This window comes from Bombina bombina, chromosome 8 (assembly GCF_027579735.1).
Source record: "Bombina bombina isolate aBomBom1 chromosome 8, aBomBom1.pri, whole genome shotgun sequence".
NCBI classification, from domain to species: domain Eukaryota; kingdom Metazoa; phylum Chordata; class Amphibia; order Anura; family Bombinatoridae; genus Bombina; species Bombina bombina.
Genome location: NC_069506.1, coordinates 38,457,323 through 38,472,028, shown reverse-complemented (window position 1 = coordinate 38,472,028; position 14,706 = coordinate 38,457,323). Strand labels below are relative to the sequence as shown.

General features: G+C 36.9%; 1 protein-coding gene across 1 annotated transcript in view; it reads right to left on the bottom strand.

The window, feature by feature from the left end:
• LOC128637968 (interleukin-18) overlaps positions 1 to 14,241 on the bottom strand; it is an 85,608-nt gene extending 71,367 nt beyond the window's left edge. The window contains exons 1-2 of the mRNA XM_053689854.1: positions 13,924 to 14,241; positions 6,029 to 6,158 (exon numbers count right to left, since the gene is read on the bottom strand). The gene's annotated coding sequence lies outside the window, so the exon portion shown is untranslated. The remainder of the gene's footprint in view (positions 1 to 6,028; positions 6,159 to 13,923) is intronic.
• Positions 14,242 to 14,706: the final 465 nt, after the last annotated feature.

Sequence of the window (14,706 nt, the reverse complement as noted above, 5' to 3'; positions counted from 1 at the left end):
TAAAGACTGCTGCTCCATAACCCTGTCCGCCTGCTCTGAGCAGGCGGACAGGAATCGCTGGAAATCAACCCGATCGAGTACAATCAGGTTGATTGACAGCTCCCTGCTGGCGGCCCATTGGCCGCGAGTCAGCACGGGGCGGCGTTGCACCAGCAGCTATTGTGAGCTGCTGGTGCAATTTTAAATGCGGAGAGCGTATTGCTCTCCGCATTCAGCAAGGTCTTGCGGACCTGATCCGCACTGTCGGATCAGGTCCGCAAGAGCTTTAATAAATAGGCCCCTTAGACTGTGCCTAATTGAATTTGTATTACTTTTAAGGTTGTTTGACAATAGCTCTCTTTTCTTTTACTCTCTAGTAGAAGGGATCAAGCAGTGAAGAAGAACTTATGTTGCTAAATATATGTTATTATTCATATTTAATTTCTTTAAATATGATAATACAGGTGTTAACTGTATACAGGTATATTTTTAAACTTTGCTTGTTTTTTACTCCCAGTGCAGGGGTAGTTTGTAGGAGGCATGGCATAACAGCATAATACATACAGTATGTATGTGTTTGTGTGTATGTGTATATATATATATATGCTGTATTAGGCTACAATGTGTGATTTTTTTTAAATTTTGGGATGGTGGTGTGCCACAGGATTTTTTAATGTAAAAAAGTGTGCCACGGCAAAAAAAGGTTAAAAATCACTGTACTACATGTTAAAAATTGTTACACTTACCTATGGTGCTTAGTGGTCGACACATATTACCACGATTTTTGTTTAGTTAAGATTATACCAATTATTTAAATAATTTATCTTAGTTCTACACTCTCGTAGAAGAGATGGGGTGCTAAACCACTAGGTGTTTATAATCACAGTTGCTTTATTTCTTTTAGGCATTAATTAGATGTTAGATGTACATTTTCTATTCATGAAAAATTACTACACTTCTCTATGCTGCCAGGTGGTTAATACTTATTATTCCTAACTTAGTTCAGTTAAGATTACATCAGTTATTTCAACAACACATATTTGTTCTCCACCCCTGTTAAAGAGCTGGGGTGCTGAGTCATTAGATGAATGTAATCATAGTTACCTTAGTTACTTTTGGCATCAATTCATGCTTGCCAACGCTTTTCTTACATAATATAAGCTTAAATGTTTTTATTTCTCAATTTGTTATGTTTATGTGCCATTAATCCATATATAACTGAGTTTTTTAGACAAGATGTATGTTTCACACTCCTTTCCCACCTTTGTTTTCTCTCTTTCCTTCCCCTCTTTTACTAATAGGGTTGTAAGTCCCCCCTCCCTTCATCCACCGTCCTTTTTCTATCAATTACTTATATCTCCAATACTTTTTTTTTTAAAGCATTGTCGTCCCCTTTCTAACTTTTCTAACTTTTGTTTTACTCGTATTTTCACTCTGGACAGAAGTTTATAAGACCCGGCAGGCTCCCAATATTTACCCCCCAATACCATATAGTACTCTGTTTTTTTTTATCAGACACCAGAGACTACAATTGCATTTTCCCTCGAAAATACTGCTACTTACTGTATATAACTTCATATATTTCAGTATTTCTATACAGTACCTCTTATTTTGGAGTATTGGTTCTTTGACATTTTTCAGATTTTTTCTCTTCTCTTCTTCCTTATATCACAGTTTTGGATGATTTAATTTGTTCATTTTCTGACCTCCCTTCTCCTTTCTAGCCCATAGTATTACATTCTATAATGAGGGGGATAAATATATAAACCTCTTTTTATATATATATATATATATATATATATATATATATATATATATATATATATATATATATATATATATATATATATATATATATATATATATATAAAGATATCCAAAATCTACACATGGCAGTTGTATGTGCTTCCCACAACATTAGGGGTCTAAACTCCCCTAAAAAGCATAGCCTTCTTTTTCGCTCACTTAAACACCTGCAAGCTAAGGTGGTTTTCTTACAAGAGACTCATTGGCTCACAGGAGGTCCCCTTCTTACCCAGTTATTGAAATAGCATCATATACTAAAAAAGCAAGAGGAGAAGCCATCCTTATTCATCAAGATATTGCATATGAGCAAGTCTTGATTGATTCTGACCCACAGGGAGGTTTTTTGATTATAGTCTGTAAACTGGATGGAACCTTCTATACCCTAGCTTCATATTATAGTTCCAATTCTAAGCAAGTTGAGCACCTTAAAAAATTTCTAGGTCAACTAGATAAAATTAAAAAAATTTTTAGACGAACGAAACCCTAAGGGTCAAAAATTGGATAAATACACACTAACTCTCTCAAAACAATTTTTCTCCCTACTTGCCTAATCTAACTTATTTAATGTTTGATGGTCACTCCATTCTAATACCAAGGACTATACATTTTATTCCCCAGTTCATGATTCCTATTCTAGGATCAAATTTTGTTTTGCAACCCTTGACTGTTAGATAAAATCACAAGATCTCAAATAGGAGATTGCACTTGGTCTGATCATTACCCAGTTACCATCCAACTTCTGATGCTGTCTTCAATGTCCTCTAGAACCCCATGGTGATTATTGGATTATTTACTTTCAATCCCAGATTTAAAAGATTCTACCATTAAGGAAATATATCATTATTTACAACTGAATGCCTCTTTAGAGCAATTAAACCAACTCCCCCCGCACATAACGTCACTTAAGAAATCTCTTCAAACAATGGAAGATCAAAAAGTTCAAGAGAGAATACGAAAGCAGATTATTTATTAGCCAGGAAGTTAAGGGAACATGCTGCTCTGTCCTCGATCCCTTATTTGCGAGCTAGAGGACTAACTCTTAAGAACCCTAAAGATATAGGGAATGACTTTGCAAATTACTAACTGTACAATTTGCATTCCTCACACACTCAGGACATACCTGACGTTAAAGTCAATTAGATAGTTTTTTTCTCATCTTAAACTTCCAGGCCTCTCATGGGAACAGATTGATAGCTTAAACTCCCCCTTTACTATTGAAGAAATCACTACTTCTATATCTAAACTGAAATCACGCTAAATCTCCAGGCCCAGATGGGTACAATGATACCTTTTACAAAGTGTTTTCAACCCAATTATCTACAACTTTACTAAGAGTTTTTAATAAGGCAGGACAGTGGGGGGGCTTTCCCCGATGAGTTTCTACAAGCTACAATAATTACTCTCCCTAAACCCGGTAAAAATCCTTACGTTTGTGCCAACTTTAGACCTATTTTGGACCCTAATTTGTATGCCAAGATTTTAGAGAATTGTCTAAAGAGTATTATTCCGTACTTGGTTAATTCGGATCAGGTTGGCTTCACCTTGTGATGTGAGGGGCCGGCAAAACACTAGAAGGTTATTTAATATTTCTCTTTAGGCTAGTGGACTCGGTCAATCATGTTTCAAATTATCACTAGATGCTGAAAAGGCATTAGACTAGGTTTTACTTGAAAAAGGTTTTACTGAAATTTGGATTCCCCAAAATTTTATTCAATGTTTATGGCCCTATATTCCTCCCCTTCGGCAAGAGTACATGGATTGCTCTTCTGTCTTTTCCGATAACTAATGGCACCAGTCAGGGGTGCACCTCTCCCCATTGCTCTTTGATCATGCAATGATGCCATGGGCGTAAACCATTAGAATTTTTGCTTGAGTTAAGGGGGTATGTCTACACGGCAGCCTACAAAAGGTAGCATTGTTTGATGACTTGACAGTATTTACTTTTAATCCTTCCACTTCACTACCAGCCTTGTTTTCCTTACTGAATGATTTTGCCAAGATTAGCTTTATAAAGCTTAACTTTACCAGAACTTTAGCCTATGCTCTCAATATTTAATATAGGGAACTCTCAAATTTGTGACATCAATATCCATTTTTGTGGGCTACAGAGAAATTATATCATCTTGAAGTATTTCTATCACTATACCCCCACAATTATATTGTCTAATTTTGAACCTCTATTGCATAAATTCAGGGACCTCATGAAACATTGGAACTCCCCATGTCTTTCATGGTGGGGCAGAATTGCTGCTGTAAAGATGAATCTGCTACCTAAACTGACGTATTTATTTAGTTGTTTGCCGATTCCTACCCCTTAATCCCTTTTCATACAATTTCAACGACTGTGTAATTCATTCATATGGAAAGGGAAAAGCCCTAGAGTAGCAATGAAATTTTTACATAATCCAGTTACGGCAGGGGAAGCTGCTATGCCCAACCTCATAGTGTATCATGAGGCCTCTCCATTGGCTCATATTTTAGCCAGGTGTAACACAACATACAACAGCAAATGGTTGACACTTAAGCAAGCCTCAATCTCTTTTAAAATATCGCTTTGAGATCTTATTTTGGATTCCGAAACATGCCAGAAAATTGGATACATCTAAAAACTATATTACCACTTCCAATCTTAAATTCTGGTATAAAATGTGTCACTCACAAGGGGTTTCTCCTCATCCATCCCTGATTCATTCCATTCCAGGTTTACTAATGGCTCTTTCAGACTCCCACCCAGACATATGGGCAGGATCCAGTATCGATTCAGTAAATGATCTATCAACAACTCTTTATTTACCTTAGCAGAATTCTAAGCCCGTCTCTCTCCTTCCCCATTATTTCATTTCAAATTTCTAAGATTGAAGAGTTTTTTTAAATCATGGTGCTTTCTGAATACGCTTTTAAGACAGGTAACTAACTTGGAGAGAAGATGGTCCACTGGCACATATATACCAAGGATGTTCTCCCTCTTATATAGATGTACTACAACCACCCTTTTTTTTGCATTTCCCCCTATATAAGGCAATGAGAAAGGTCCCTTCAATTTGAGCTTTAGAAAGCTCTTGGACTTCTGCAGTTCTTCTCACTAAAAAAGCGATACATAACATCACCTTTTTTGAACTTTATTTTAAAATTCTCCCACAGATGCATCAGACTCCCCTCAGACTTTTTATGATATCCCATCTAAATTTCCCGCTATACTGGATGGGATGTGGTAGGGTAGGGACTATTGCATATATGTGGTGGGAATGCCCGAAAATTCAATGGCTCTGGTCTAGAACTTTTTTCTATAGTAGAAAATTTGGTATTGAATGTGGAGGGAACCTTCAGGCAGGACTTTTCCATTTGTTTTCTAGAAGACCTCCTACCCATGTTCTCAATTTATGCATCTATTTGTTTATGGCAGTCAAATTTGGCTATTGCTAGGGCTTGGTGTCTACCTAAGGGCCCTAGGTGGAACCAAGTTCTAAATATCGTAGTATATATGTTGAATCTAGGGAAAGCCCAGTATTTGCTGCTAATAATAAAATTGAACTGCATTGCATGAGCTGGGAACTATGGAGACATTGCCATGGGGGTGGGCCACGATAAACAGCTAAGAGTAAAAAGGCATGCTCTTTTATAATTTTTATTCCACCGGTTTATATTATAAAATGTCACAACCTAATACCAACACTTTGGTGACTTCTAACCAAAACTATAGCTATGATGTAGATTTAAGAATACTGGCGATTGTTGTTTTTTTTGGGGGGGGTTTCCGAGGAGGAGGGAGATCGGAGTAACCCAATCTCCATAAGTATCACAATGTTGATTTACCTCCCATAATTCACTTACTTAAATAACCTTACTCCATAGTTCTTACTACACCTAGAGGTATGAAAATCCATTTTCATTTTATGCTTCCTGTATTGGCTTTAACTTCTACACAAAGCAGCCACCTAGCTAAACTCTTTACTGGCTAGTAGATAATGTTTCTTTTTCTTCTCTTCATATAAAGGTATAGATGTTCATTTGATATCTCTAGTTAGCTTTTTACAGATATGCTGCTTCACTTTTAAGTGAATCATTAGTTGGGTAATGTGGCGTCCCTTTAATGACCTAACACAGCTGGTCACAAGCTCTAGATATAGCAACAACAGAAGTTCAAACATAATAAAGGTTGCTAAATTAATTAAATACATGACCTATATTCTTATAATATATGTATGATTAAAATCCCTATAAGTATATACTTAAGTGACCCTACCAGCTTTTTAATAGTTATCTGCTGTTTCCGTGAATGGAAGGGCGACAATATTTTGTTGCATTTCTCCCAAAAACCGTCAATCACATCCAGGGGTTCTCTTCTTCAGTCCAACTGCTGGCCTATGCGAGATCTAGTTTATACAGCAAAAGCAAACAAACAAATTATAAATTATACATAGTTAAATTATTATCCCTTCATGCACTGCTACAATAAGTAATGTTCAAAGAGTAGTGAATACAACTTTCATCTTTTTTATAACGGCTCATTAAACTAAAAACATTTCTAGCATTGATACAAAAGCACACTTTTTAAAAGTATTTTTGGGTATGAAAAATAGTTAAAGGGACATGAAACCCACATTTTTTTCATGATTCAGATAGAGCATGCAATTTTAAACAACTTTCTAATTTACTTCAAGGCCTCGATCCGATAGCCAAAATTTGCGTGGGTTTGGTATCCTATATACGGCGTAACCTAGAAGTTACGCTCATATATTTCTGCCTTCGACCGTAGTTTTTTGGGCCATAGACAGGTATACCAAACCCGCGCAGTTTGGTATCCAATATACAGCGTAAGGACTTACGTGGTGAAAATGGAGAAATCTTACTCTATTTTCACCTCACCACAAAATGCAGCCGTAGTAAGCCTTACGCTGTCTATTGGAGCCCCGTAACTCCCTAAACTAGCTGCTAAATAAAACCTAACACCTACCGCATGCGCAATGTCTATCTACCTGTCAACCGCAAACTGCTAAATAAAACATAACACCTAACGCATGCGCAATGTCTATCTACCTGTCAACCGCGATCCCCCGCTGCAATCCCTAATAAAGTATTTAACCCCTAAACCGCCGCTTCCGGACCCCGCCGCCACCTACATTAAAAGTATAACCCCCTAATGTGATCCCCCTACACCGTCGCCAGCTACATTACATACCCCATAATGTGAGCTCCTACCCCGCCGCCAGCTATATTAAACTACCCCTAATATGAGCCCCTTACACCGCCGCCAGCTATATTAAATGTATTAACCCCTAATTTAATCCCCCTACACCGCCGCCAGCTATATTAAATGTATTAACCCCTAATCTAATCCCCCTACACCGCTGCCAGCTATATTAAATGTATTAACCCCTAATCTAATCCCCCTACACCGCCGCCAGCTATATTAAATGTATTAACCCCTAATTTAATCCCCCTACACCGCTGCCAGCTATATTAAATGTATTAACCCCTAATCTAATCCCCCTACACCGCCGCCAGCTATATTAACTATATTAACCCTAATTATATTAGGGTTAATATAGTTAATATCGTTATTATATTATATATATATTAAGTATAATAACCCTATCTAACTCTAACATCCCTAACTAAATTCTTATTAAAATAAATCTAATTAATATTAATATTATTAATTAAAATATTCCTATTTAAATCTAAATACTTACCTATAAAATAAACCCTAAGATAGCTACAATGTAATTAATAAATACATTGTAGCTATTTGAGGGTTTATATTTATTTTACAGGTAACTTTGTATTTATTTTAACTAGGTACAATAGCTATTAAATAGTTAATAACTATTTAATAGCTACCTAGTTAAAATAATTACCAATTTACCTGTAAAATAAATCCTAACCTAAGTTACAAATACACCTACACTATCAATAAATTAAATAAACTACAAATATCTAAAATAAAATACAATTAAATAAACTAAACTAAATTAAAAAAACCCCCCACTAAATTACAAAAATAAAAAAAGATTACAAGATTTTTAAGCTAATTACACCTATTCTAAGCCCCCTAATAAAATAATAAAGCCCCCCAAAATAAAAAAATTTCCCTACCCTATTCTAAATTAAAAAAGTTATCAGCTCTATTACCTTACCAGCCCTTAAAAGGGCCTTTTGCGGGGCGTTCCCCAAATAAATCAGCTCTTTTGCCTGTAAAAAAAACACAATACCACCCCCCAACATTACAACCCACCACCCACATACCTCTACTCTAACCCAAACCCCCCTTAAATAAACCTAACACTACCCCCCTGAAGATCTCCCTACCTTGTCTTCACCCAGCCGGGTAGAACTCTTCATCCGATCCGGGCGATGTCTTCAATCAAGCGGCAGAGAAGAAGTCTTCCATCCGGCGATGTCTTCATCCAAGAGGCAAAGAAGAAGTCTTCCATCCGGTGATGTCTTCAATCAAGCGGCAGAGAATAAGTCTTCCATCCGGGCGATGTCTTCAATCAAGCGGCAAAGAAGAGGTCCTCCATCGGGGCAAAGTTTTCTTCCAAGCGGCATCTTCAATCTTCTTTCTTTGCTCCTCCGACGCGGAACATCCATCCGGCACGACGAGTTCCCGACAAATGAGGTTCCTTTAAATGATATCATCCAAGATGGCGTCCGTCGAATTCCGATTGGCTGATAAGATTCTATCAGCCAATCGGAATTAAGGTAAAAAAATCTGATTGGCTGATTGAATCAGCCAATCAGATTCAAGTTCAATCCGATTGGCTGATTGGTTCAGCCAATCAGATTTTTCTACCTTAATTCCGATTGGCTGATAGAATCCTATCAGCCAATCAGAATTCGACGGACGCCATCTTGGATGACGTCATTTAAAGGAACCTCATTCGTCGGGAAGTAGTAGTGCCGGATGGATGTTCCGCGTCGGAGGAGCGAAGAAAGAAGATTGAAGATGCCGCTTGGAAGGAAACTTCGCCCCGATGGAGGACCTCTTCTCTGCCACTTGATTGAAGACATCGCTGGATGGAAGACTTCTTCTTTGCCGCTTGGATGAAGACATCGCCGGATGGAAGACTTCTTCTCTGCCGCTTGATTGAAGACATCGCCCGGATCGGATGAAGACAAGGTAGGGAGATCTTCAGGGGGGTAGTGTTAGGTTTATTTAAGGGGGGTTTGGGTTAGAGTAGGGGTATGTGGGTGGTGGGTTGTAATGTTGGGGGGTGGTATTGTGGTTTTTTTTTTTACAGGCAAAAGAGCTGATTTCTTTGGGGCATGCCCCGCAAAAGGCCCTTTTAAGGGCTGGTAAGGTAATAGAGCTGTTAACTTTTGTATTTTAGAATAGGGTAGGGACATTTTTTTATTTTGGGGGGGCTTTATTATTTTATTAGGGGGCTTAGAATAGGTGTAATTAGCTTAAAAATCTTGTAATCTTTTTTATTTTTGTAATTTAGTGTTTTTTTTTGTAATTTAGTTTAGTTTATTTAATTGTATTTTAGTTTAGATATTTGTAGTTTATTTAATTTATTGATAGTGTAGGTGTATGTGTAACTTAGGTTAGGATTTATTTTACAGGTAAATTGGCAATTATTTTAACTAGGTAGCTATTAAATAGTTATTAACTATTTAACAGCAATTGTACCTAGTTAAAATAAATACCAAGTTACCTGTAAAATAAATATAAACCCTAAAAAAGCTACAATGTAATTATTAATTACATTGTAGCTATCTTAGGGTTTATTTTATAGGTAAGTATTTAGATTTAGATAGGAATATTTTAATTAATAATATTAATATTAATTAGATTTATTTTAATAAGAATTTAGTTAGGGATGTTAGAGTTAGATAGGGTTATTATACTTAATATATATATAATATAATAACGATATTAACTATATTAACCCTAAAATAATTAGGGTTAATATAGTTAATATATATAATATAATAACTATATTAACTATATTAACCCTAATATAATTAGGGTTAATATAGTTAATATAGCTGGCGGTGGTGTAGGGGGATTAGATTAGGGGTTAATCTATTTAATATAGCTGGCGGCGGTGTAGGGGGATTAGATTAGGGGTTAATTAATTTAATATAGCTGTCTGCAGTATAGGGGGATTAGATTAGGGGTTAATGTAATTAATATAGCTGTTGGTGGGGTAGGGGGATTAAATTAGGGGTTAATGTAATTAATATAGCTGGCGGCGGGGTAGGGGGTTAAATTAGGGGTTAATGTAATTAATATAGCTGGCGGCGGTGTAGGGGGATTAAATTAGGGGTTAATAATTTTAATATAGCTGGCGGCGGGGTAGGAGCTCACATTAGGGGGTAGTTAATGTAGCTGGCGACGGTGTAGGGGGATCACATTAGGGGGTTATACTTTTAATGTAGGTGGCGGCGGGGTCCGGAAGCGGCGGTTTAGGGGTTAAATACTTTATTAGGGATTGCAGCGGGGGATCGCGGTTGACAGGTAGATAGACATTGCGCATGCGTTAGGTGTTAGGTTTTATTTAGCAGATTGCAGTTGACAAGTAGATAGACATTGTGCATGCGTTAGGTGTTAGGTTTTATTTAGCAGCTAGTTTAGGGAGTTACGGGGCTCCAATAGACAGCGTAAGGCTTACTACGGCTGCATTTTGTGGCAAGGTGAAAATGGAGTAAGATTTCTCCATTTTCGCCACGTAATTCCTTACGCTGTATATTGGATACCAAACTGCGCGGGTTTGGTATACCTGCCTATGGCCCAAAAAACGACGGGCGAAGGCAGAAATATACAAGCGTAACTTCAAGGTTACACCGTATATAGGATACCAAACCCGCGCAAAATTCAGCGTTGCCGGCTTTTGCGGGCGACGCTGCATATCGGATCGGGCCCTAGATATTATAGTAACAGTCTAAACCAGAATTGTTAATGTTTTAAAAAATAGATAATCCCTGTATTACCCATTCTCTAGTTTTGCATAACCAACACAGTTATATTAATATACTCTCTGTGTATCTAAGCCTCTGCAGACTGTCCCTTTATCTCTGATCTTTTGACAGACTTGCATTTTAGCCAATCAGTGCTGACTCCTAGGTAACTCCACGTGTGTGAGCACAATGTTATCTATTTGACACACATGAACAATCTTTAGTGGTGAAAAACTGTCAAAATGCAGTCAGATAAAAGGCGGCCTTCAAGGTCTAAGAAATTAGCATATGAACCTCCTAGGTTTAGCTTTCAACTAAGAATACCAAGAGAAGAAAGCACAATTGGTGATAAAAGTAAATTGGAAAGTTGTTTGTCCTATCTGAATCATGAAAGTTTATTTTGGACTAGCTGTCCCTTTAATACCCATCTTAGATTTAAGTAGAGAAATAACCTACTGTAAACTTAAATCTTACAGTTCCTACAGTACAGACAGCTCTCTGTATTCTCAGTGCTTGGGGTAGATTTATCATAGTGCGAGTGGACATGATACGATCATGTCCCCTGCACATCGATAAATGCCGCTGTCGGCATTTATCATTGCACCAGCAGTTCTTGGCCGCTAGCAGGGGGTGTCAATCAACCCGATCGTATTTGATCAGGTTGATTTCTGTCCGCGGCCTCAGAGCAGGCAGACAAGTTACGGAGCAGCGGTCTTTAGACCGCTGCTTCATAGCTTCTGTTTCCGGCAACCTGAAGGCTCACGCGGAAACAGGGGCATCAAACTCCATACGGATCTTGATAAATTGGCCTCTTGTGTGCATCTACAGATTTGGAACTGATATAAAGCACAGGTAAGTTTTTATAAGCAAACAATTGGGATTCCCCGTTATGCAATAAGGTTCTATCTAATCATATATTTTAGTTGTTTAGACAAGGAGACATGGGCCCCTATTTATCAAGGGCTGGCGGACCTGATCCGACACTGTGGATCAGGTCCGCCAGACCTCACTGAATACGGTGAGCAATATGCTCGCCGTATTCAGCATTGCACCAGCAGCTCACAAGAGCTGCTGGTGCAACGCCGCCCCCTGCAGACTCACGGCCAATAGGCCGCCAGCAGGGGGGTGTCAATCAACCCGATCATACTTATTCGTATTGATTTCCGGAGATGTGTGTCCGCCTGCTCAGAGCAGGCGGACAGGTTATGGAGCAGCGGTCTTTGTGACCACTGCTTCATAACTGCTGTTTCTGGCGAGCCTGCAGGCTCGCCAGAAACACGGGGCATCAAGCTCCATTCGGAGCTTGATACATATGCCCTATAGGCTAGATCATATTCTAGCTTTACACTTAAAGGGATACTGAACCCAAATGTTTTCTTTCATGATTCAGATAGAGCATGCAGCCACCAATCAGCAAGCACTATCGAGGTTGCTGAACCAAAAATGGGCCTGCTTGTAAGCTTACATTCCTGCTTTTTCAAGCAAAGATACCAGTAGAATGAAGACAAATTGGTAATAGGAGTAAATTAGAAAGTTGTTTAAAATTGCCTGCTCTATCTGAACTATGAAAGAAAAAAATTTGGGGTTAGTATCCCTTTAACACATTCTATTATGCAAATGAAAGAACAGTTATTAAATGATAAACAAATTGCATGAAATCAGCTATTTCCCAGCTGTTCAGACTGGTATTGAAATTGACAAAAAGCACATAACTGATTAATTACAAAACAAAACACACAATTAGAATAAAAGGAAATGACTGCAGCAGTCTTTTTGGTAGTATGAAGTTATTAGTTGTGACATATCTGTACAGTACAAGCCAGCATTGAATGAGATTTTGCACAGTGACTTGCCAAAAGTTCTGTAAGTGATGCGTCTACAAATCAAAAACACTCAGCTATTTATAACATGCTCAGAGGAAATGAAAGACAACAGCAGTCTGAACAAAATACTTAGAAAATATTCCGAAAATGCATTATTTAAAACATCATGGAAATAGTCAACAAATCCCCCAAAACACCTTTTTTTATTTATCATTAATCGTGTCTATTTTATTTCTTAATTCAGATATTGTAAGAGTAAAAAATGATTTTGTGTTGTTTTCAGGAGGTAACAATGTTATGCTTCATGGGTATTAATGGCAAAAAAACATTTTGTAATTGTAATCACAAAACATACAATGGGTTTGATTACGAGTGGCGCACTAACTGTTGGGCGCAAGCAATGAGGAGTTTGTGTGTGTCAGAAGTAGCGCGCATGTTACAAGTTGAAAGCAAACACGTTTGCTTGATCACAATTGAATTTAATGCGCATTGGTATAGTGCAACTTCAGAGCTCTGGTTAACTGATACAAAAAAGTTGCACAAAAGACATCAAAAATACAAGTAACAGTACAGTAACAGTACAGTAACAGTACAGTAACAGTACAGTAACAGTACAGTAACAGTACAGTTACACTCATAATAAAACTGTTAAATAAAAATTATAAAAGAAAAAGGAATTAAAAAGTTATAAGGAATCAATGTCTCAGGTGTTAGAAAAACTGGCATGCAAATGGCTTTAACATAGAGATACATACATATACATGTCTAAATATATATATATATATATGCATATATATATATATATATATATATATATATATATATATATATATATATATATATATATATATATATATATATATATATATATAAATATAAATACAAACATATATATATATATGTTTATGTGTACATATGTAATTATATGTGTATATATGTATTTACAGACATATATACACATATAAACACATAAATACATATGTCTTTATATATATATATACATACAGTATGTATTGGAGCCCTTTGCTGTCAAGTAGATGAAAACATCAAAAAGCATATTTATGCAATATTCATATTAAATAAAGTGTTTAACTGAGATTGTCCTTAAATATTTCACACTCCCATTAATTAATTGAAATATCCATAACAAATCAATGGAATCCATATGTTTAAAAGAAAAAAAATGAGTAGTTAAATAAACAATGTATTTGCTCTTATAGTTCGTCTTGTATTAATATATTCTCCCCTCCTATAAAATAAAAAGATGCCAGCCCATTTCTTAAGGAAGACAACCTCCAATAAAACAGGGTTTCATGTCCCTTTAGTTAAAGGGGGAACAATAAATAATAGAATATTGTATACTATGTATAATGTCCCTTTAAACTTCAAAATATAATTTACTTGAAAGTACCTTACTCTCAATGAGTTAGGATATTGACCCTACAGCAACTTCAATAAATTCCCAGTAGCTCCTATGATATCAATCCCATCTTCTGCCAGCGTGGTTTTTGGAGTAAGTCTCTTTTTGTCCTCTTCACACTCTCTCTTGTGTGTAGCTAACATAAATATAGTGTAGTCATTGGTGATATACAGATAATAAAGATGGAGCAGAGCTTTGCAACTGGTCGCTCCTTGTTACACTTCACTCATAATGTAGTTACAGATCCTTAGGAGCTTCTTTTGTCGTCCAACTCAAACATTGGTTGAGTGTTCAGTGGTTGTTTTGTGTTTTCTGTAAGTCACCAGCCTCACTCTGTATCATGCAGAAGCACAAATGATGAAGCAATATCTGACTACAATCCAGGAACAAATGACTAAAAATGACAATGATGAAATTATATCGGAAAAAACACAGTAGTAGTTTCTAGAAATAAGATAATGACCGTGTGAGTACAGAGATGTCAGACATGGCAAGTTCGTTTAAAGGAACCAAAAAGCATTTTGTTCTGTTTTTTAAAATATGACATTTTCTCTTTTTTAAAAAACATGTGATCCTGTTCTTAATAAACTTGACAAAAGATTTTAAAGTTCCAACCTATTATGTCCTTTAGAAACAGACCTTTATTCCAGTTTCACTTCATCACGGTGCAAACAAGCAAAAAAGACAATGTTTGGAGCCTTAGAGGCCAATTTATCATGGCCCAAATGGGGCCAAATACCCCTGTTAAAGACCGCTGCTCCTCTGAGGCTGCAG